Genomic DNA, 23,438 nt, shown 5'->3' on the forward strand with positions numbered 1-23,438 from the left:
CTGCTTATCCATCATTTTCCATGTTCTATAGTTCATTGATTTCTCTCACTTTTTAAGTATTTGTTGTTTAATCTGTTTGCTTTTGATTTCAAACTTTACATGATTTCATTGTGTGTCTCTGGTAGTTAAATTAATGTATTTTAACCCCTGTAAAGCACTTAGTGATACACTTGAGTGATCAGACTGGCTGTATATTTAGAGCCGTTGTCCTGCTGAAGGTAAACAACCTAAAAAAGTTCAAGACTTTTTCATATTCTAACAAGAGGCCCTGTATTTTGCTCCATCCATCTTCTGGTTAACTCCAACTAGCTTGGAGTTTTAGCTTTCTGCTAAAAGAAAAAAAAAGTTAAAGTTAAGGCTGTAGAGAGCCATATGCAATGTTGAAAAGCACAAAACTCCTGCTGAGAGCCACAAACAGAAACTTTAAATTTGACCGTTCTTTGCTTTGCTTGATTGTACCACATGAGCATCCTCCAGCCATCCTCTATAGTTATAGTGTTTTTTTTTGTCTTAAATTTAATTCAAAGTGGCATTAAAAAGTCTCAAATATGACTTGCTTAAACCTGCAGAATACCCTGGTTCAAAGGCATCACTATTTTCCATTGAGACCTTTAAGAAGTAGACTGATGTTTAGAGTCTGGTTTCACTCTGGAAACCATGCACCATAAATTAAAGTTAAAATTTTTCGTCATGCTTCATTTCATAACCACAGTTGTGCAAGGTGGAGCACTGCAGCTTTTGCAGCTTACTGCTCTGTTTGCAACCTGCTGCGCCGTTTTACTGATGTTGATCACTTTTGACCGGAGGGAAGGTTTGCAGGGCTGATGTGACTTGTCTTTCGGTTCTTGTACCTGTGCCAGAACGTCCCTAGGCTAAATACACTTGGACCGTGGGTGTTTGCGATGCGAGCACATGCACACATGCTTATGAGTAAGAGTGTGAGTGATGAACAGTGGGTTTTCTTGTTTTTATTGTGCAGTTCTGTGGAACCCGTAATTACCTCTAAATTTAGCCACCCAGTTGAGCAAATTTTTTGCTGTCTTTTTGCATCCAGATCACAGAACTCTCACCATCAGCAGGAATTTATACATGATACCAAAGAGTGTTTTAATCTTTCACTCATTCTCTGTAATTAAACCAAAGATCAGTTGTCGTGATCTGGTCAAGTTATTATTTTGATTTATTAACTGAGGGGCAGTCAGCTAAAAAAAAAATTATTTCAAGTTATTGCCAAGGGCAGGCCCGGGCATTTTCAGCCTAACCCTTGACCCGCAGTCATCACTTATCTATAAATCTTTTTTTTTCTTTTTTTTTTTTTTTTTTTACAAACTGACATAATTTACATGCAGGTGCAACAGAATAAAATTACCCATAATAGCTAGTTATACTTTTCACTCGAGCACTATAGTTCTGGAGGGCTGCAGAGATGTTTCAGATAACATGTAGCTCACTTTTCCCACTCAGTCAAAAATGCCCAGAAGACACACTGGTGAAAGATTTTGTAAATACAAATTACCTTGCGAAAGTAACTGCACGCCCTGAAAGAGACGTCGATATAATTAATCTGAATTTTATGTAATTGACCAACACTGGCAATAACTGTGAAGCCGAAGGAAAACGTTCCATGTGTCGCGGTTTGCCTCAAGCTGGCGTAGGGGGCGCAGTTAAAATGTAGAAGTCAGTTCTCGGCTTAGATAAGCCCAAAGTTGAATCTTTTGGTCAACCCGCTGTACGCTTTCTACATCTCTTCAAACACCAGTCTGAATTGGGAAACATGGTGGTTCTGGCATCAGGCTGTTTGATTGATTGACGGCATTAAATGCAACATCACCATGGAAGAAAAGCTGTTAGAGGACACAAAAGACTTGAAAGGGGAGCAGAAAAAAACCCCAACTAAAAGCATATACCCAGAGTTAAACTGGAATGAGTCATTCACGTGAGGGGAATGGCCTAGTCAAAGTCACCTAAATCCAATTAAGAATCTGTGACAAGGCATAAACATTATGTTTCATAGAGTCTCAATGCAATATGACTGAGCTTGACAAAAAAAAAAGTAAAAAATCATTATCTAGATGTAAAATTTGGTGGCGATGCACCATGGAATAGCAGGAAAAGGAGGTCAAGGAATTAACACAGAGGGCAGAACCCAGATGACCCCCCTACTCTTTCAAATTTTAATTTAAAAAAACATTTGAAAACCATGTGTCCTTTTCTTCCCTCTTCACATTTCAATGTTATTTTGTTTTGGTCTGTCACATGAAAGCTGCATTGCAAAGTGTATGATTGCAAATGTGAAGGAATGTGAAGAAGTTAAAGTGGATAACAACACTCTTTACTTTGAATGACCCTAGGAACCAGCTCGGGCTGGTTCCTAGGGTCCAGCTAGGGCCTGGGCTTGTTTATCTTGAGAGGATAAACAAATATAATAAATTGAGAGGTTGATGGACTTCAGTGTTGGCTTCCACTAACTGTTAAAGTACTTTTTATATCCTCAAAATAATATGACGCGGACATAATCTCGGTTTCTAAAGCATCTTAACAGCAGTTTTCTAGTCTTGCTGATTGTTTCAAACAACTGTCAGCAGATCAGAGCGACATGGGATCCAAAGAGTTGCACTATGGACACTTCAACATGTACGTTTCGGAAACCAGGATCAAAGTATCAACTTTCTATCTGACAAACAAATCACTTTTTCTCCTTATTTCACATCCATCTTTCAGTGTGCAAGAAGTGTTGAAAAATTCTTGATGAAATAAACCATCGCACCCAACCAACAGGCACAATAAACTCCTTAGGAACTTCAGAAATCGAAGTGATGTTGCAAACCAATCCGGTCCGGTAGCCATCCTGCAACCCACTAGTTTTAAGACTTCAGCAATCTCTCGTCTCACACACATCTGCCTCTGCTTACTTTCCTCAAAAGTGTCATTTGTGGCATTTCTATGTGCTTAATAAATCACGTGAAACAAACCGGTGGAGCAGCTCTTGTGCAACTGCGGAGCGGAACAACCCGACACCTATAGATCAAAAAGCAGCCTGATGTCTTGCTTTAAAAAGTTCTACCCTGACTGAGAGACCAATAACTTCACACAGTCACCAACAAAAGTAGTTCCGTCAACCTATTTGATACAATAATTCAAATTCTACTTAACACTGTCAACTCGCTCTTCTCTTTTTCACATCCACATGGCCACCATCCAGGCGCGACGGCGTCAGCTCGATATTAACATGTTATTGTTTCAAAAATCAACTAAGACCGCTTTCCATTCCTGGTCTCCATTAAGTCTGAAAAGAAAGGCCTCTCAAATCAAATGTGGCACTTAAGCAAATGCAGCGTTCAGTGTGTTTAAAAGTGCCTTTGATAAGGGAGATGAGAAACTTTGTGATACACTAAGGTCGAAGGACAAGTTGATAATTTAAGGAGGGCAAGGAATTCTGTTTTCATCAAAAGAAAGCCTTCGCTAATAGAAAGAAAAGGCCTTCGAGCCTTGTCAAACATCTTCATTAGAAGCCCCACTTTAGTCTTAATGCATCTCCAGTCATTATCCGCGCACAATATGTCACAATCCTCTCCAGCGGGGGGGAAAAAAAATACATACACCTTTTCAAATAATTGCTCTGTGAAGGACAAACAAGCAGCGCATAGAAAAGGTGTCATTATTTAGGTGCAATCGCAGGCAAGGCCTCTGAGGCCTTCGCTCCACCGTGCCATTGTTGTAGAAGGCCACTCGGTGCCAAAGTGCCCGAGTCATTTGGCAAAAAGCAGCGTGAGGGCAAATGTGGGCTTCCACTGTGTTTAATCAGAGCGGAAGCCATGATAAACACTTAAAGGTTCACAATTCCTAGTTGAAGTCTTAACAGGGCGCTTTCTGCTTTTAATTCAAACCAACGCCGTTAAACTGTCGGCGCACAAAACTCTGACACCCTTCAAGGAACGCCACCCTCCTCGTTGTCAATCAGCTGTTGTCAGTCTCGGGGTTTTTTTGTTTTTTTTTCAAATTAATATGCATAGTTAATTAGCTTCTTTCTGTCAGGCAGTGGTAAAATGACAGCTTGCTGAGCTAACCAACATCACTATGCTTGGATGGTTGCCATATTGTCTTCTTTATTATAGTTACTCTCTCCTGATGTCAAATTCAAAACCGGCTCTGAAGACGTGCAGAATTAGTCACCTCCTCTACCGGGCAATAAAGCTGTTAAAAAAAAAAAAAAAAAAGAATAAACTGAATATCTTGTGCATGCTATATTAGTGACATGTTTGGACATGCGAGCTATAAAACCCCTCAATGGCGCTGAATGAGACAGTTTGTGCAATGGGATGTAAAATTATGTTTAGCATATTTATAATACAGTTGAAAATAGGTAGCTAGTTTTGGACAAGGGGAATGTTTCTGTTATCTGTCCAGGATGTGACCCGGTGAAAATCTAAACAATGTCTTAAGTCTTTAGAAAACACGATTGATTAATATGTTTCTGATCATTTTGGTAGGAAAATATTTGCATTGTAGTTTAGATTTGCAGGATGGGCTTCATCTGGGGAGTGTGTTTGGTTGCAAAAATAAGAGTTTGTCCTGGGTTTTCACTAGATTAGAAAACTTTCCACAGATTGAAAGTCAACAATCAACACCCACCTCCTCTGTGAAAACAGACAGGGGCAAATCTACATATTTTCCCCAAATTATCCACTGCCACTACCACAACCACTTCCATTTAAGAAGGAAGTGGTAGAAGGTTTACAAAGCTCAGGTGAAAGGTTATTAAAAAAAACTGACTTAAAAAAAGTTGTTTTTTTGAAACATTTTTAGTTTTTTGAAGAAACCTTGTAAAGTGCCATATGATCTCAACTCATTTGTATTTGTGTTGGCTTTTGCTATGTGGCACTCAGAATTGTTGTCTAAGTGCCAAGGTGAGGCTCAACAGAATTACTTTCACAAGTTTTCTGTATAATGTTCTGCTTGATATAAATGTGAAAGACTTTTTTTTTAAAAAAGTGTCTTTGTTTTTATTTCAAATGCAATGCACAGAGATGAATAAAAGGGAAAAAGATTTTTTTAAAGTAAATGAGAAAGGTGTGGAAAATGTTTAAAAAGATAGAAGGAACTTAGAGGAGAGAAAGAAGCATACGGAGAACACGAGACGACAAACTGGAAGTCTGCCTTTGCATCTGCAGAGAGAGAGAAAAACAGAGCTGAGAAATCACAACAGCATATGGATATATAGCAAACATAACAGCAACAGCAGCATCACTGAAAAGTACAAGGTACAAATTAATACAAGATGTATTTAGTGGGAACAGCAGCCACATGGAGTGTATCTGTAAACACCTGAATCCAAACACCTGTCTGCGTGTGTGGGTGTGTGTGTGTGTGTGGGGCTGTGCGTGTGTGTGTGTGTGTGCGTGTGTGTGCGTGTGTGTGTGTGTGTGTGTGTGTGTGTGTGTGTGTGTGTGTGTGTGTGTGTGTGTGTGTGTGTGTGTGTGTGTGTGTGTGTGTGTGTGTGTGAGCACACTTGTGTATATAAGGTTTCTCCATGAGAACGTTCAATAGCAGGTGTGAGGAGCCACAGACCTGCCCCCCAAAGACCAGAGGCAGAAAGGAGCAGATTAGAGCCCTGGAGGAGGCAACCAGCAGAAGCCCCAGGAGGACACAGAGATGAGCCCACACACTCCACCGCAACCGGCTACGCTGGATCAGATTCAGCCCTGGACACAGAGACCCAAGGGCACGCCACTGCCCAACAGAGGCCTGACAGAGTCATGGCACACAGACCCCACCAAGCAGCCACCGACAAGACACAAACATCTTTAAAAAGTTGCTGTTTTTCTCTGTTGTGTACTTTTGTTTTTGATAAAGTATTTGAAAATATTTTCCTAAAACCTGGCCTTTTTTTTTCTTTTTTTTTTTTTACAGTTACATGTATAATTTGTACAATGGGTTTTCCATCATGCTTTTGATCGACACCTTATATTCAGCACTTTATGGATATCAAATTGTTGCAAATGATGACAAACTTCCAGAAAACTTCAAAACAGCTGAAACACTGAATTCCTTTAAACCAAGACTAAAATCCCCACCTGGTTGGATTTGCTTTTTTGTTGCCTTTAATAAATGAAAAATTGACCAACATATTTGCTCTATGTTTCTGGTGATGGAGCTCATCAACATGTAATGCTTGTTCAATTGTGGACTGTGTGTTGTTTTCTTTAAAACTTTTTTTTTTTTTTGTTGTTGTTTTTATCATGTAAAGCACCTTGAACCGCCTTGCTGCTGAAATGTGCTTTACAAATAAACTTGATTGATTGATGATTGTTTATATTGAGGCTTTATCTGTCCAAGTGTACAGAAATGTTGTCTTGGAATGTATTCTTAATTTAGAATTATATATATATTTATATTGAGGCTTTATTGATAAAGCCTCAATATAAACAATCATCAATCAATCAAGTTTATTTGTATATATATATATAAAAACCTGCACTCAATCTTTACTCCATATACATTCAGATAAGAATAACTTGAGAATCGGGCGGGGTGAATATACCGACATGAAGTTAATACCCACGCAATGTCTGCCAAAACGGGAAAAGCAAGGGTAAAATAGGACACTTTTTTTTGGCAGCCCTTCATCTAAAGCATAAAGCAGTGGCCACAAGGGGAGAAGTAAACAGATTAGGAAAGCTATTGACATTTCCCTGTAGCAATGAAGGGGTGTCGAATGGCAACATGGATGATAAGGTATACAGGCACTCAGCACCACCTCGCCCCCAAAACCCCCCTACTCATGTTTTATGTATCTGCGATCACAACCGATCGTGATAGAAATTAATCAATACCAATGCTGCCACGATGTGTGGATGACACATGCCGTTGCCCACCCACCCCCACAACCCCCACACTGCTGCCTCCTGAGCCCCCCTTCTCAACCTTGCCACACTCCCCCGTTTCTTCACCCCCCGTCTTCATTCTCCTCGCCCCATCCATTTTGATTCGGGGGGCTTGTTGTTCGCCCACGTCTAGGTGAGGGATTTTTACATCCCCGGCGTGCTTGGAGGAACTCCATATGGCCGGGATCAAAGGTGTTGCTGGGTGCATGGTTCTGCTTGGTTGCCAGCCACCGCCGTTAATTAGAAAACAAGATCAGAGGCGGTATTAAAATCCAATTAAGCCCGTATGAACAGATTGCCAAGTGATGTTCACTAATGCATTACTGAGCACCATGCAAATTTTAGTGGCAGCATTTGGCTTTATGTTATGTGTTTGTGTCATTAGGAGTGTGCGCGCGCGCATTGGGGAGTGGAGGAGGGGGAGTGTACTTGAACGCGCGCCCGAGTGTGTCTTGTGCACGCGTCACTTGCCGGCTATTCAAGGCTCTGTGACATTGCTTGATCTTTTTTTTCCCTGATACACAGCGCTAATCTCATATAAACAATCAGCTAAAGCTCTGCAGAGCAACAACACCTATCCTCCCAATAAGATTGGATGATATTGCTTCTCACAATTAAAGCATAATTGAGAATGCTGAATTATTGATCCATCATAAGTGAGTTCTCGTCATTTGATTTGCGCAAAGAAACTTAATATGATGCACGGAAAGAAGAAAAAAAAAAAAAAGAAGAAAATCCTACAGATCTGGATGAACGGCTTCGGAGCGTTTGAGTTCTCAGCCGTTTGCCATTTGGTCTCAGCTGTCCACTTAAGGAACGTAAATCCCAACTGGGACCAGCAGCTTTCCATCTAAATTTTGTATTTTTTTTTTTGCAAATCAGAGGTAGCAGTCGGCAGACAAAATTAAACATGTTAAGGAATTGGATGAGGCACATTAAAAATGCACGCATAAAACCATTCGGCACAATAAGTGCCAATTTAGTCCATGAGTTTCATTCACGCAGCAGACAGACAGGGCATCTGTACCAAAGAGTGACAAGTGGATGCAGCTGGTGGCCTATGGCCCGAAGCATCCACGTTATCACAGACGAGAGCTGTTAATGCCGGGGCTGAATAGGAGCCCCTTTTGAGTTACAAAATAGCATTCTGATTAGAAAGCCAGGAAATACACATGTGAAGAGCCGGAAATTGTCACAATGCAGAACCGTGGCCCATTTGGCACCGTCTCAAGCTGGGTATGGAGGAGTGAGATCCTAACGAAGGGATGTGCTCAATCAGACGCATTGAGGTTACTTATATGCTTGTTTTTTTGGTTCATTTACAGGAAATGTTCCATTTGTCAGAGTTTTTTTTTTTCTTCCTTTCTTCTCCATGTCACATTGATGCTAAAAAAAATGCAGTGTATGCAGTAGCACACTTGCAGGTTTGCATGCAATATTTGTTACCACTTTTTTTTTTTTTTTACATTATTTTAAAATTCCCTATTTGTTTCCCATAATTCAAAATTCCAAAAGTAAAGATCTTTTTTTTCACTTTTTAGTAAAAGGCGAAATAGTCTCTTAAACTTTACATCAGGAATCAAAGCAGGGTGTGAAAACAAAATCGGAATAAAAGATGAGTCTTAAGATGGATGGATGGATGGAAAAACAAAAAAGGATATTCTATCAATGGGTAAAAATAAGTACAGTGATTTTCTCAGAAAGCTGTGCTACTTGCTAGTCTCTTGTGAAAAAAATTACAGAAAAAAAATCTACTGTGATTTATACTTAGACATTTTCACTTTAAGAGACATTTTATTTTCTTTCATGGGTGGAAAAATCTTATATTTTTATATACTTAAAAACAACAGAACAAACTGTTTTGTATCTTGCATTGTTGCGCAGCCTTTTAAGGTTTGCACAATTTGATGTTTAAATTTAGCCAGGGATAATCAAACTGCAAAAGTAAAAAGTACATAAAAATCCCTGTTAAACCAAATGAAAGTGGGGTAAAACACTTCTGTTCACAACTCCTTTGTAAATGTTTCAAAGACTAACCCTTTTGTTAAATTTATAGCTACTTTTGTTTCTCTGTGGACGAATAAAAGGAGAAATTAATGTCTGTGATAATTAATATGTTCTAAGAAGCAGTTCAGCACACGAGCTCACACTTTAAAACACGAAGTTTGAAGTTTTCTCTCCATTTAATTGAAGCAAATTGGAAAATTATTTAATTCACATGACAGAAGCAACTGATCCATATCTGGGTTTTCATTTCAGGCTGAACCTCCACCTTCATCAGGATTAATGACTAGCAGCTGCGTACTGTTAACTTGCAACGCTGTGATTGGTCAGTGAAAGTCTCCTGCAACTATAATCAGCGAATTGCACGTTTATGTAACTCAGGCAGTAGGAGGCTGCTCATCAAGTATGAAGGCTGGCTTGGCCTCGTCAAGGTAACAACTAGTTTGTGGTTTATGGCTTCTCCCCCCCCCCTTTCAACTTGATTTTTTTTTTTTTTTTTTTTTTTTTTTTTTTTTTTTTACAAAACCATTTTATTCTGATGCTTCTCAATAGGCTGTGGCTACTTGTCATACTGGCTGGTGCAATTAATGGATACTCTACAAAGAAAGGTAAATCCACTTTTTGATCAATCTGGACACGTGCAACTATCATACCTTATCAGCAGAAAAAAGAGCTAATAACTCCCTTTGCAGCTTTGGATCCCCTTGGGGCTTCTGGTACAAACCCTTTGAGTTCCAGTAGGGAGGAACCTGGCCCTGGATATATCGCTGAAGAGTCTGCTTTTCCAAGTGCGCCAAAGTGAGCTGTACAGCTTTATACAGATGAACAACCTAGATACTCATCCTAGTGCTCATATAAGATCAGTTCTTGCTCTCTATGGGTCTGATGTATATCCAGGACATCATGGATTCCCTACCCAAACCAAAGATGGGTGACTAGCTAGAGGTGTTCTCTGTCTTGGGATGTAGACTAAGTGAATTTCATCTCTTTCTGTTCAGTGGGCGGTTGACCCTCCCACTCTTTTCTTTGGTAAAACTTCCCCTCTTGAATCAAGCTTTGTCTCTGAAAGTCCTGGCAACATGAGCCCTCCAGGGCCATTTCCCATGTTCCAGCCAGGAGAAGCTTCCTATGAACAAGGAGACTATAACTCTGAATCTGAAGACGGAGGCCCTCCTCCCCAGTACCTTCCCGTCTTGCCTCTAAATGAATTTGCCATTGATAGCCCACTGGCACTCGGCATGCTTGTAGCTCGATTTTGACATGGTTATCCTCTACTAGGATTGCTGAATAGGAGGTATCCTCCAGGCACGTACACGTTTTCCACCGATCAACTTGACCATCGACAACCAGAGGCATGACAGTGGCTATGTTGGTGATCCTTACAGATGGTCAACTGGAAACCTACCCAAATCATAAAAGGCACCCTCTTCGACCTCCGCAACAGAACATTGGAAAGGTTGGCTATGGTGTTCACTAATATTTTAGCTGAGTCTTTAATGGCGTTGACCTGCAGGAAGACTCTCCTAATCCCAGGTTGTTGGCAACCAGCTCCCTCTGCTGAAAGATTGTTTAACTCTTTGGCAACCTGGATTTTAATTTGTTTTCTGCAACTACTACTTGACCCTGGTTTCTGTTAAGCTCAGTTGACTGCTTCAGGCTTTTGTTACTGCTTCAATAAAAATCTAAAGCTTTCTCTCCAGTGTGTGTGATAAGATTCAATGTGGTAGTTAAGTGCTTCTTTAATATTACATGCCTTGTAAGACCTTTAGGACTAAGAAATTTCAGGCTATATGCTGGCCACTAAATATCTTGAATTTGCCTATGGCTTGCACACATTGGCAACATTTTTCTTGTGCCATAATGGATTTTTCTCTCTCACTATATTCACAAATTGTGGAACGGATGAGTTAAATTGGAGGGTGCTTGGAAGGCTTGTGGGTTAAATTCGGTGCAAACCTGTTCCGTACATGTAAGTGTTTAGTTACATTTTTAATTTTTGTGCCTTCTTCCAGCTGAGGAATCATTAAAGGGTTTGACTAGAAATAAAAACCTGATCATATAGGCAGTTTAAATTTGCCAGAGATGTCCAGGGTGGTGGTAAACTCTAGACTCCCATGATTCAATTAATTCTGTATTTATTGCCTTCAGTGATTTTTATTTTTCATTCTTTGCCATCTTGTGACAATTTTTGCTTTTCTAGGATTTCTTCAGTATGAACTGATTTTTCTCAGCAGGTTCCTAAATGTTTACCACCTGACTGACTACATTTTGCCCACAAATGTTTATACAAGTACATTTTGTCCATTACTCGAGCTACGAAAACCATAGCTTTTGTGTTTTGCTTGAAAATGCAATGTCCTTTACCATTTTTCAAATTTTCAATCATGTCATTTATCATGGAGAAAAATACCAGTGTCGACACACAACCTTGCATTTAATTACTAGGATTTAGCAGTTTAACGCCTTCCTTGAATTTTATAGAGTTCAACATCTTATACTTTCAAAATCAAAATACACTCTCACAATACAATTTATATCCATATTGTATTGAAAAGTATGGGAATAAATGATTTGGAAAGGGTTAATACATTACTGAAAGCAGAATGGCTTAAAATAAATGCTAACAAGTTAATTTCACTTGTGATATTGCACACACAAAATTGTGACTGACATTCAGTCACAATTTCTGTGGTCCAGATCTAATTTTCCAATGATAACATCCCCCCTCCCCCCAAAAAACCGAGTTGAGCCCAAGATTTACCACCAGACCCTTAACAGAACCAGTGAACACAGAAAATGGATGGAAGAATGGAAAGATTCAACATAATCACGATTAATGCCTAGCAGCTGTGCATCATTAACTTGCTGCGTGCTGATTGGACGGCGCTGCTTCCTCGCGACCGTTTATGAGCCTTCCGCAGTGCATCCTTAATCGCAATAGTACAGAAGCTCGTCCAACATGATGACTGGCTCGTTGGCCTCAGGGTAAGGAGTGGGTTACTGCGCTGGTTCGTTAATGTGGAGCGGCTGTAGTCGTAATCATCTGTTTTTCAACAGGGTGTGGCTCCTTATCATGCCGACTGGTGTGAATTACAGCTATTCCACGAAGAAAGATAAACATATTTTTAAAAATCTCCCTTCCCCCAGCTCTGACCACTCCCAGTTTGGGCTAATAGTAGTGATGGGCAAATGAGGCGTCATGAGGCGTTTCGACTCATAGCAACACTGTATTGATACTGTGTCACTCAACACTGACACCTGCTGGACACCCAGACGTCCAGCCAGGTTGGCTGTCCTTCGTAGAGAAGGTGTACACGCAGGGGACGTACGACTGAATCAAAGTAAAAGGCCCGCCGCTCAGACATGCTGTAGCTACGCGGCATCTGGTTTGGCTATCCGCCGTATTACCTGTTCCTGCCTCCAAAACAAAGAGGTTTGAGTATTTACCCATTTCTGAGAAGATGATCCAACACCTCAGTGAATCCATTTGTGTCCAAGATGACACAGTTCAGACTAAGGCTTCATAGAAAGGTTTTACAACAGTTTAGATTGACCTGAACGTGTTGACTTAAATATTTTGAGCACTTATTTTTTTGTTTTCTAATTGATAGACTAAAGGCTTCCCCCCCCCCTCTTCTAACTTTAGCTTATGCTATCTGGCAGCTTTTATTTTATAGGAGTGTTCTGAGAACTTGGTACTCTAAATCTGATTGACTTCGTGTTAAATTCAGGTATTTGATTACAGACATTTTACTTTTCCCCATCCCTCCGAAATCATCGGCCTGTCACAGCAAGCAGCGACTTTTTACTGTGTTGCAATTGCATCCATTAAAGGTTCTCTGCATAGTTCCATCTTCCAGTTTTGCTTCAATGTAAATGTACTTGAGGAGACTCAACCAACACTGACTAAATTGGGCCCAGTTTTTTCTACATTATATATTTAACGGTGTATTTCATGGCGCAGATGTGAAGATGTTTTGAAGACAGGTTGGAAAAATCAGAGCTGTAGCATTAAATGCTGTGTATAAAATGTATTGATATAGAACTGCAAAGATTTAAATGGTCAATATTTTTAGCCTTCTTTTGCAACACTCAAGAAGTGTCATTTGTAGGTGGGTTTTCAAAGCAATATGGTGAGACTTGACCCAGCGTTGAGTCTACAATGAAGTCTTTTATCTCATGTAGTTGGGATTTAAAACAAGCAAGTGCATAAACTAGACGGCTCTGCATTTTACTGTAAAAGGATGTCTGACGTGTTGGCGACTCCCAAGAATCTGTTCATGTTGGCTGTAGTGTCAGAATAATTAACTCTGATGGATGGCTTCAGAAGAAGATGAACATGACATTAACGTGTTTGAGTTTTTCTAAAAAAAAAAGCTCTTCCTGTTCCTTTGGGTATTTCTATTGACGTGGCTTCTTCCTATTTAAAAGTACTCTGACTTGGCATGAAAAGAAACCCATTCAAATTCTGTTTTGTGCAACATGTATGGATGATCTAATATGAACATGCGTTTAGTCATTACAATGACATTTCAAAAGCCTCTTGCTTCATTGTGACCATTTAGTTTTGACATGCCATTAAAATGCCTTTTTAAATGTAATTTTTGTAGATATTGGTGTTCATTTGCTACCTTTAGGCTTGTAGACAAAGTAAAGGGTTTGTATTGGTACACAGAACGGTAGCATTATGAGCAGACTAGATGTTGATTTGGGATGTACGGTAAGAGACTTGACTTGAATTAGGAGAAATGATTTGTGAAAAATCTTTACAATAATATATGTAAACTAGTCTTCCAAAAAAATTTTTTTTCCTTTTAATGGTTTCTACTCTTAGCCGCCAACTTCCTGCACATGCAATTGCGATTTAATGCAGAGAAATGGAGGACAAAGCCACATGTTGGAGGGGGCAGAGCTTGAATATTGTGATTTCTGTAGCACAGATGGTGGGAGTGGGCATGCTCAAAGTGGGCCTCCACATAATTAGTATTAATGTTCTCCATTTATCTGGTGTATATGTATATTCTTTGTCTGGTATGTTCTGATTTCTCCATATTATCAAGCTCCCACAGCAAGAAATGGCTTCTTTTTTTTTTTTGTGAAAATTGTTTTGACAAGCATCATTGAGGCTTAATTCAAATATAAATCAAACCTACTTTTGAGGCACTTCATAATGTTTGACTCTACGTATCTGAATTCAGAAGCAAACGTCTGTCCTTTTCCTTGTCAAAAACCAAACCCCTTTCTGTGACTCTGGCAACACTGTTTGTGTTTCTGAACTGAGGTCACAATATTCTAAATAAAATTTGCTTGGACTCCGTAATCTTGCATAACAGGAATCTGATTGTCCAATCAGATTTGGACAATTTTATGTCATTTGAGAAAACTCCAAAGCAGTGACGGTTCCTGTTCTTGCTCTGCTAAAGCAACAACCATTAAAACTTCCCCCACCGATGGCTTTTTTTTTTTTTTTTAAATCCAGGGGACGAAGAGTGACCCGCAGGAGAGAGACCCGCAGGAGAGAAGTGGCAATTACATCCAGTCAGATGGCCACTTCACACACCTGTCACAACACAGATGAACCCATCATAAAAGGCTGCAGAGAGAGGACAAAAGCGAGAAAATTCCCCCACTGTGACCCTCCAGCTTGCCCCTGTCATTTTCTCCTCAACTATTAAGACATAAAAAAGGGTAAATCCCAAGATAATTTGATATTTCATCTCCGCTTTTTGCATCGTGCCATAGTTTCCTGTTGGTAGACATCGTCGTCTCTTCTTCTGAGTATACGCTTGAATATGGAGTCATTGTTGGGTTAAAAGTATTTCAACCCAGAAGTCAAACTTTTTCTTTTTTGCCCATTACAAAGGGAATTCATGACCCCTTTTCCATTTCAGTTTCCTAGACTGTACCTCCTGACGGCAACACATCTGAAAATGTACATACAGGTCCTTCTCAAAAAATTAGCATATTGTGATAAAGTTCATTATTTTCCATAATGTAATGATAAAAATTAGACTCATATATTTTAGATTCATTGCACACCAACTGAAATATTTCAGGTCTTTTATTGTTTTAATACTGATGATTTTGGCTTACAGCTCATGAAAACCCAAAATCCCTGTCTCAAAAAATTTGCATATCATGAAAAGGTTCTCTGAAAGATGCAGTTAACCTGATCATCTGAATCAACAAAGTAACTCTAAACACCTGCAAAAGATTCCTGAGGCTTTTAAAAACTCCCAGCCTGGTTCATTACTCAAAACCGCAATCATGGGTAAGACTGCCGACCTTACTGCTGTCCAGAAGGCCATCACTGACACCCTCAAGCAAGAGGGTGAGACACAGAAATTTCTGAACAAATAGGCTGTTCCCAGAGTGCTGTATCAAGGCACCTCAGTGGGAAGGAAAAAGTGTGGCAGAAAACGCTGCACAACAAGAAGAGGTGACCGGACCCTGAGGAAGATTGTGGAGAAGGACCGATTCCAGACCTTGGGGGACCTGCAGAAGCAGTGGACTGAGTCTGGAGTAGAAACATCCATAGCCACCGTGCACAGGCGTGTGCAGAAAATGGGCTACAGGTGCCGCATTCCCCAGGTCAAGCCACTTTTGAACCAGAAACGGCGTCAAAAGCGTCTGACCTGGGCTACAGAGAAGCAGCACTGGACTGTTGCTCAGTGGTCCAAAGTACTTTTTTCGGATGAAAGCAAATTGTGCATGTCATTCGGAAATCAAGGTGCCAAAGTCTGGAGGAAGACTGGGGAGAAGGAAATGCCAAAAGGCCAGAAGTCCAGTGTCAAGTACCCACACTCAGTGATGGTCTGGGGAGCCATGTCAGCTGCTGGTGTTGGTCCACTGTGTTTTATCAAGGGCAGGGCCAATGCAGCAGCTATCAGGAGCTTTTGGAGCACTTCATGCTTCCATCTGCTGAAAAGCTTTATGGAGATGAAGATTTCATTTTTCAGCACGACCTGCCAAAACCACTGGTATTACTGACCATGGTGTTACTGTGCTCAATTGGCCTGCCAACTCTCCTGACCTGAACCCCCTAGAGAATCTGTGGGATATTGTGAAGAGAAAGTTGAGAGACGCAAGACCCAACACTCTGGATGAGCTTAAGGCCATCGAAGCATCCTGGGCCTCCATAACACCTCAGCAGAGCCACAGGCTGATGGCCTCCATGCCACCTTGAAGGCTGCAAAAGGATTCCTGACCAAGTATTGAGTGCATAACTGAACATAATTATTTGAAGGTTGACTTTTTTGGTATTAAAACACACATTTCTTATATTGGTCAGATGAAATATGCTAATTTTTTGAGACAGGGATTTTGGGTTTTCATGAGCTGTATGCCAAAATCATCAGAATTAAAACAATAAAAGACCTGAAATATTTCAGTTGGTGTGCAATGAATCTAAAATATGACATACATTATGGAAAAGAACTTTATCACAATATGCTAACTTTTTGAGAAGGACCTGTATTTAGGTGTTTGGTGGCGCTAGTGGCCTTTATTGACAGAAGTTGGCTAGGAAACGGGCAGAGAGGGAAGACATGCACTGGAGTTCTCAAGGTTGGTACTCAAACCATTTGCATTGAGAACCAACAGCCTCCTTAGATGAGGCGTCTGCTTTGCCTCTATGTCACGTACCAACAGGTTCTCAATTAGGTGATTGTAGAGCGTGAAAGAACTTTTACCTAAACCGTTTCTTTGTAGGTTGGGATCTATTTTACGAAAGACAAACCTACAGCCCAGTCTCAAATTATTATTCTTTTCTCAAAGCGTTTAGCTGGTATTCTCCGCTCTGACCAGCATCCTTGTTCCTGCTGAAGAAAAACATTCCCGCAGCATAATGCGGTCACCAGCAGTGTTCCTTGCACTAAATGGTCGATTTTCTGATCTTAGTTGGTCTCGATTGAGCTTTTTTTTTAGGGTGTCACAGTAGAGGGGTGGGGTCAATAGATGTAACTTGCACTTCTCAGGTATTCTTCAGCTATACCCTATTTTGTGCCAGTGTGCATATTGTATTTTATGTTTGCAACATGCAGAAACGTGGACTGGTTCAAGAAATATGAACACTCTAGCAAGACATCACATCTCAGTGTGACTCAAACGCTTCGAATGCTACATAATCAAATATTTTGTCACCAAACGTCATTTATTTTCAGCTTGAGAGTCTCCTGACTCCTTCTGTAGACAATGGAGGAGAAATTACGTAAAGTATGAAGCATTTCTTTTGCTCATTCACTTCAGCACCGTGCATTTTTAATGAAATCGTCTCATCAGATTTAGAGCGCGGACAAAAAAAGCAACTATATAAAGTCTTCCATTAGAAGGATAAAAACCGTGAGATTGGATTCAACTGTCAAGTTCATCTGCTTAATTCTGGACTTACATCATTAATACACAGGATGTGTGGAGACCAGCGTTCAAATCTATCCCCCTCCCTCAAACCCCGCCATAGCAAACAGACCAATTGCCTTATGATTAACGCTTAGTTAAAAAAAAAAGTGATGGCTTAAAGAAGCTGGAGGAAAAGCTGCCCAGTGAAAGATGGGTGTAAGGCGCACTCTGTAATTAAGCCAGTCTGCACTTGATGAAAGCAGATCACACTGGCGGGCCATGGCTTCACAGCCAGTTTGTTTTTACGACATAATTACAGTCCAAATCCAATGAGAAGATTTAATATTGCGCCGCGATGAACATGTGTCCAATGTCAACAATGATGCTGACCTCCCCGGGGCAAGGTGTGTGTGGTGGGGGGAGTAGATCACGGGCGTCAGGAAGCCTAGAGAAGAGACTTTCCTTTTTTCTCTTTTTTTTTGCCCCCCGCACCACCCTGACTGTCTACCTGAGTCTGCACACACTGCCTGGGAGGTCTGACACCGGCGGAATCTTATGGACAGAAAGAAGAAGGGGGGGGGGACTTTAGGGAGAGAGAAATGGCAAATAAAAGGATTTTAAAAAAGCAGGGAGAAGTGAGGTAACGATGCGGAGAAGCAGCAGGCTCAAATGTGCAGACAGGGGAGGGTGTGGCGGCCGCGGCGCAAAGATAAATAAAAGTTTTTGCTCGATGCCGTCTCCACGGCGGGGCAGTGGCCGTTAGAACAGCAGTCATGGCCGGCTGAGCTGCTAAAAAAAACAACACAAAACAAAAAAATCTGTACTTTTCATCACTTCAGGTGTTTTTACTCTTCACTTCATTTACTTTGACTCAAGAAGCTCGCTGCAAAACACGAAATCTTACCGAGTGAGTTCGGTCTAGTTTCTAGGTCAGAAAATCTTAGTGCGCTTGAAATAAAGCAACTTTTCAGCGAGATATGGGAGCTTATTTTAAGTAAATAATTCCTTAATATTGATAAAGTACAAGTTTTCAAACACTACTTTTCAGTCAATATTAAGGAATAATTTACTTGAAATAATCTTCTGTATCTTGCTGAAAAGTTATTTGAAAGTTAGTTTTGTCTTATTTCAAGCATACCAAGATTTAGAAACTAAAACAAAAAATTCTTCTGAAGAGTTTATTTTTGCAGTCGAAAACAAAAAGAAAAGACTCCATCTTGCTTAAAAGCCAATATTGTCCTTGTACAAATTATGGGATGGTCTAAATATAAAAGAGGAGGTACTGAAAGTTTCTGTTTTTGAGATGGGAGTTGTTTTGATGCTTTGTGACATGGCTCTGATGTAAATGACCAAAACCTCCCAGAAAGTGGCTTCAGTGTGTTCCTCAATCTGAAAGGGGGGAAAAGGAAAAAAAAAACTGTTTCCTGTTCTTCTCCATACGCGATGCGACCGCAACGCCTTTGTTCCTCCTGGTCAGATTCTACCAGAAGAGGGAACGGTCCCAGGCGACAGCCGTTGACCGACCATGATCGACCACACTGCTTTCCGTTTCCTGACCAACCTTCTGCATTTTTTTTTTTTTTTCCCTCTCCCCATCCCAAACTTTTCAGCCCCCCCAAGTGTTCCCAGGAGCCGCCAGCTGGGCCACATTTGCTCTGGTGGCTGTGTCGCCGGGCGAAGCCCCGTCTGCTCTTTGGGCGGGCAGCGTCATATGACCGAGTACTGGTCAGGGCCCGTAGATTAGTAACTGGATATCCACAGAGAGGCCATGAGGCCTGAGCCCTGTGATCCAGTGAAAGAAGGGTCTCCGTGGTGACTTTGTGGTCCCGTGCGGCCCAGAGGGTGAACCACAATCCCTGCTGACACCCTCTTCCCCTCGAGGACGTGGTTTTACTCCAGATCGTGATTTCCCATTGCCGCGACTCTCTGTCTGCGATTGTAGGTCTCTATCTAGGACTTTCTAGCGAAGAGGATACAGTGCTTCCTGGAGCCACTTTTCTCACATGGAGGACACACGGAGGTCCGCAAAAAACCCCAAAAAGACTTATTTTAGTTCCCAAGTGACATTTGAGCTGAAACAAATGGTTAGAGGGCCAGAAGTAACCAACTTGTGCGTTTGAACACAAGTTTACATGCAGTCGTCAAGGGCATGCATGACATATTAATTTGAAGCTTTTTAAGATGCATTTGAACTGTTCTTTTTCAGTTCAGTCACTTGTTATTTTTAAAGAGGAATTGGGTGCAGATGCTTGATTTTATTCTGGACTCTTTTATTTCTACCCGTCCAGAATCAAAGCCGTCCACACTCAAATATGAACACCATATTTGATAAATGTCCTACAGTGGACACGTTGTCATTACTACTGACGACAGGGTTATTCTACATCACATCTTTCTATTGTGTGTTACACTTTAATGTACTTTGGGGTCAATATCTAGCTGGAAAACAAAATTAGCACAAATCAAAATGATTTGACCCAAACTGTCGCTCTGTGGTACAAGGATTTTATTTGATTCTTGAGATCAACATCCTAAACTTGATTATGCTTGTACAAAAAATGTGCCCAAAGCATCGTCGATATTCTAATGTCGAAAGACAAAATGTTGCAATTGTTCAATTAAAATTGCACGTGAATAAGTGTGTCCACACAAAAAAATATTAAAAAACATGATGCACCATCATCCTCCCACCTCTTCCTGTAGTCATCTTCGTCTTTTCCACCAGTAGTAACATCCGATTGTTGATCATGTGACTCGTGTGATGTGTTAAAAGCTTTTACATTGCAGTTTTGCGAAATGCACTGATTTTGATAGATGAAAAACCACCACAATCTAACTCGAACTAACTTTTTTTTAAATCAGAAAAGTGGGTGTTTTTCGATATAGGCACGTTACTTTTGAGCAAATTTAATTTTGTAATTTCAATTTGCACAGTTATGTGGTCAATGGAAATGGCTAATATCTGCAGAGCAAAGAAAGAACATGTAAAACGGATGAGCTCGACTTGTATTGGTGGCAGTATTATGTTCTGAAGCTCTTTCACCATCATTGTGGTGTAAAAGTGTTTAAGGATAATAAAAGTGGAAGACTATCTTAAAATTTCTTTAACTTCACCTCAAATCAACAGCTGGACTGTTGAAACTTGAAGACCTTGGGGTTTCCCAACAGAATCTGCTTTTGGATCCTGACTTTCTGAGATTGTTCTGACCTTGACATTTTTTCTGAGAACTGTGCTTAAAAGTCCAGTTTGTCACCAAGTTTTCATTATTCAGAATTTTACATACAAACATTAGTGGGGGTATGTGTGTACATATTTGAGATTTACTGTATAGTTCCAGTTCTGGGAGGATTAGAAAAAACATAAATTCTAAATTCTAACTTGTGAATGAATTCTTGTTTTTTTGTTTGCTTTTTTTTAAACAAGTTATGTGAGTGATACCAAAATGAAGAAAATGGCAAAAAAAAAAAACCAAACCCAACAGCCCTGAAAGACATCCATGGTGACGAGTGTTTGCAAACTACTGCTGTTGCGTTTGTAGTTTGTAGCAATTTGAGCAGAGAAAACAGATTAATAGCACACTCTGTTTGCGTTCAAAACTGCAAACAGCGCACTGCGCCGAGCAAAAAAAGTTAATTGTGCTCTAGCAGTTTCAGTTTGTTTTTACTTGTTTTCAATTATTAAAAACATCAGTAAACACTGAGCCAGTGGAAAGTCAGGCCATCCCCCCCGCTGCTAAGTCAATACTCCTGCTATTGCTCGGATAAAAGCTGTAGTAATTTGACGTTCTTCTACAATGTGCACATTTCTGCTGACCAGAGCCGACCACCCCCAAATCATCAGCATGGAGCCCAGATGATGCCTTCAGGCGCAAACATACATATACAGGAAAAAAAGAGAGAGAGAGAGTCAGAAGTTGGGGAAGCTGCAAATGCTTTTAACATCATCTGTGTGGGTAATTTATAACAGATACTTCTGAAGCAATAATCACATTTTTAGATAGAATTTCCATTCTGAGGGCTTTCATGGGTTGCTGTTTGTGGAAAGAGCAGCCGAGCGCGGAGAACTTCTCCGGACTTACCTTGGGGAGAGAAAAAAAAGAGGAGCTTGGATTTGAGCATTTGAGCCTCCTGACTGTTTTCTTTCTGCACCCTATTGTGTCTTCTCTCACTCCTATTGAACTCTCTCTCTCTCTCCTTGCGCAAGCGCATCAACGCCCATCCCGTGTGCTATTTATTATTTTTTTTCTGCAATCCAATCCAATGGCCTGCAGGCTTGAGTGAGGACAGACTTGACTGCTGTTGGCCTCATCTCAACAAATACCTGACAGCTCCCCCACGCTCATGCCAGGACTCATTTCTGAAGCATGAGACGGTCGGCAACCGCTTTCAGGAATAAACCTCATGAGTCACATTTAAAGGCGTCTTTGTTTTTATTAATGCGAGAACAAAGACTCCGGAGTAACACTCACCTCTGAAGTTTAATTCACCAGAATGCTTCTGTTTGAGGGTTCTTTTTTTTCCTGTCTTTCTGGTGAAGTGCTAGTGTTGGATTAAACATAATGGGTTGACTTGTCTTGTCCAAACTCATTCCTAGCTGACAATGAGGTGAGAATTTATTAAGAATCGAACATAAGATTATCAACACGGATATCTGCAGAGAACACGGTTGGTTCGTTCAGCTGTTCTTCACTGCTGTGTTATCCGGTTCTTTATTTGTGCAGAAATCCTGTAAGTACCTTCATTAAATAAACATAATTATGTGACTGTTATTTCCTACTTAATTGCAATTAAGCATAAAACTGCTACTATGAAGTGAAAGTAAACTTATTAAACAATTAATTGATGTTCATCTCCGTCAATCATTTCTCACCTGCTTAAAGGGACAGTTCAGAATTTTTAATTCAAATTCTGTGAAAACGCTGTAAGCAGTTGCTTTGTGACCTGCAGTAGGTTCCTGTTTCGGTGACTTAGTTCACCATAAACCCAGATAGCTTGGTTCTGTTGACATTTCCTATGGCGAGTCCAAGAGAAGCTTCCATCAAGGTGGATTTCTGCTGCATTAAAAATAACTCTTTAAACGGCTGCAGCGGTTATTTACAGAAACGAAAAAGACTGTTTACAACCTAAGTGAAGGTGGGAGGCGGTGCAGCAGCAATAATCTTCCTGTGTGAAACGCACAAAAAAAAAAGAGCGCAGGAAGTACTTCCAGTTGAAGTAAAGCATCTGTTGGAAAAGCCGACGATATTTTCCTGGATTAAGAAAGCACAAATTTATTTACTCTAACTGGAAGCGCTTCATTTACCCTGTTATCATTATCTAGGCCTCCATGGAACACTGTTGGTAACGCTGAAAATCTTCCCAATGGAAACAGAGAAATGACTTAAGTTGATGAAGCAGCATTTGTCCGCCATGTTTTTGGCTCCTCTGGATTTATACGAAAAGAAGATCTTATTGGCTGCAGGTTGGATATCGATCGTCTCTAATCTATTCTCAGAGTCTTGTGTGGTCAGTGGGTGAGTCAGGTGAAGTCCTCTGCAGGGACAGCTCTCACACATGTGAGACACATACACACACTTGTTTAAACCAAAGATTTAAACATGTTAAATCTTTGGTTTAAGGTGTTAATTGTTTGTACAAAGAGGATTAAGGGCATGCATGACCAACGAATGTTTTTTTTTTTTTTCTTTTTGGCATTCTTTGATCTTGGAAAAAAAAAATCAGGTTTTAACATATCCACAGAATAGTGAATCTGTATACGTTTTATAATGCCCCAACTATGCAACATCAAGTTGACACTGCAAATGTCAAAGAACAGCGTTTCAGAATTTGTGAAGTCACCTTCTCACAGATTTTTCTGTCATACATTACTACAAATTATTTGTGGAAATTTCATCTGTGTGTTAACAGAAAATGCAGTTTTGGGGACTGAAAAGCTCGGTGCAATGCTACTTGACACGCTACTGGCTGGCATTTGCAAAGCAGCAAAGCAGCCAGTCCAAGAACACATTTGAAATAATCCAAAAAAGAAGGTCAATTTGGTCTTTGAACTATTAAAACATGTAGTTATAAACATTTTTAGAGTATTTACTGATCCGTATCTTCTACAAATACCAGGAGAGCAGTATATTGCAGAATCCATTCGTAAGAGGGGTAAATCTGTTGGGTTTTATTATTTTACTACGTTTAGACAGGGGTTGACTAAGTTTTTTATCT

The 23,438-nt window shown here is 40.3% G+C and overlaps 1 long non-coding RNA gene across 1 annotated transcript in view; it reads left to right on the plus strand.

Moving 5' to 3' along the window:
- Positions 1-8,706: 8,706 nt before the first annotated feature.
- The window catches only part of LOC145549662 (uncharacterized), a 39,655-nt gene continuing 24,923 nt past the window's right edge, over positions 8,707-23,438 (plus strand). The window contains exons 1-4 of the long non-coding RNA XR_014085502.1: positions 8,707-9,319; positions 9,441-9,496; positions 9,581-11,873; positions 14,368-14,576. This is a non-coding gene — a long non-coding RNA (uncharacterized LOC145549662). The remainder of the gene's footprint in view (positions 9,320-9,440; positions 9,497-9,580; positions 11,874-14,367; positions 14,577-23,438) is intronic.

Source organism: Poecilia reticulata, chromosome 21 (assembly GCF_904066995.2).
Source record: "Poecilia reticulata chromosome 21, P_reticulata-male-v2, whole genome shotgun sequence".
Taxonomy (NCBI): Eukaryota; Metazoa; Chordata; class Actinopteri; order Cyprinodontiformes; family Poeciliidae; genus Poecilia; species Poecilia reticulata.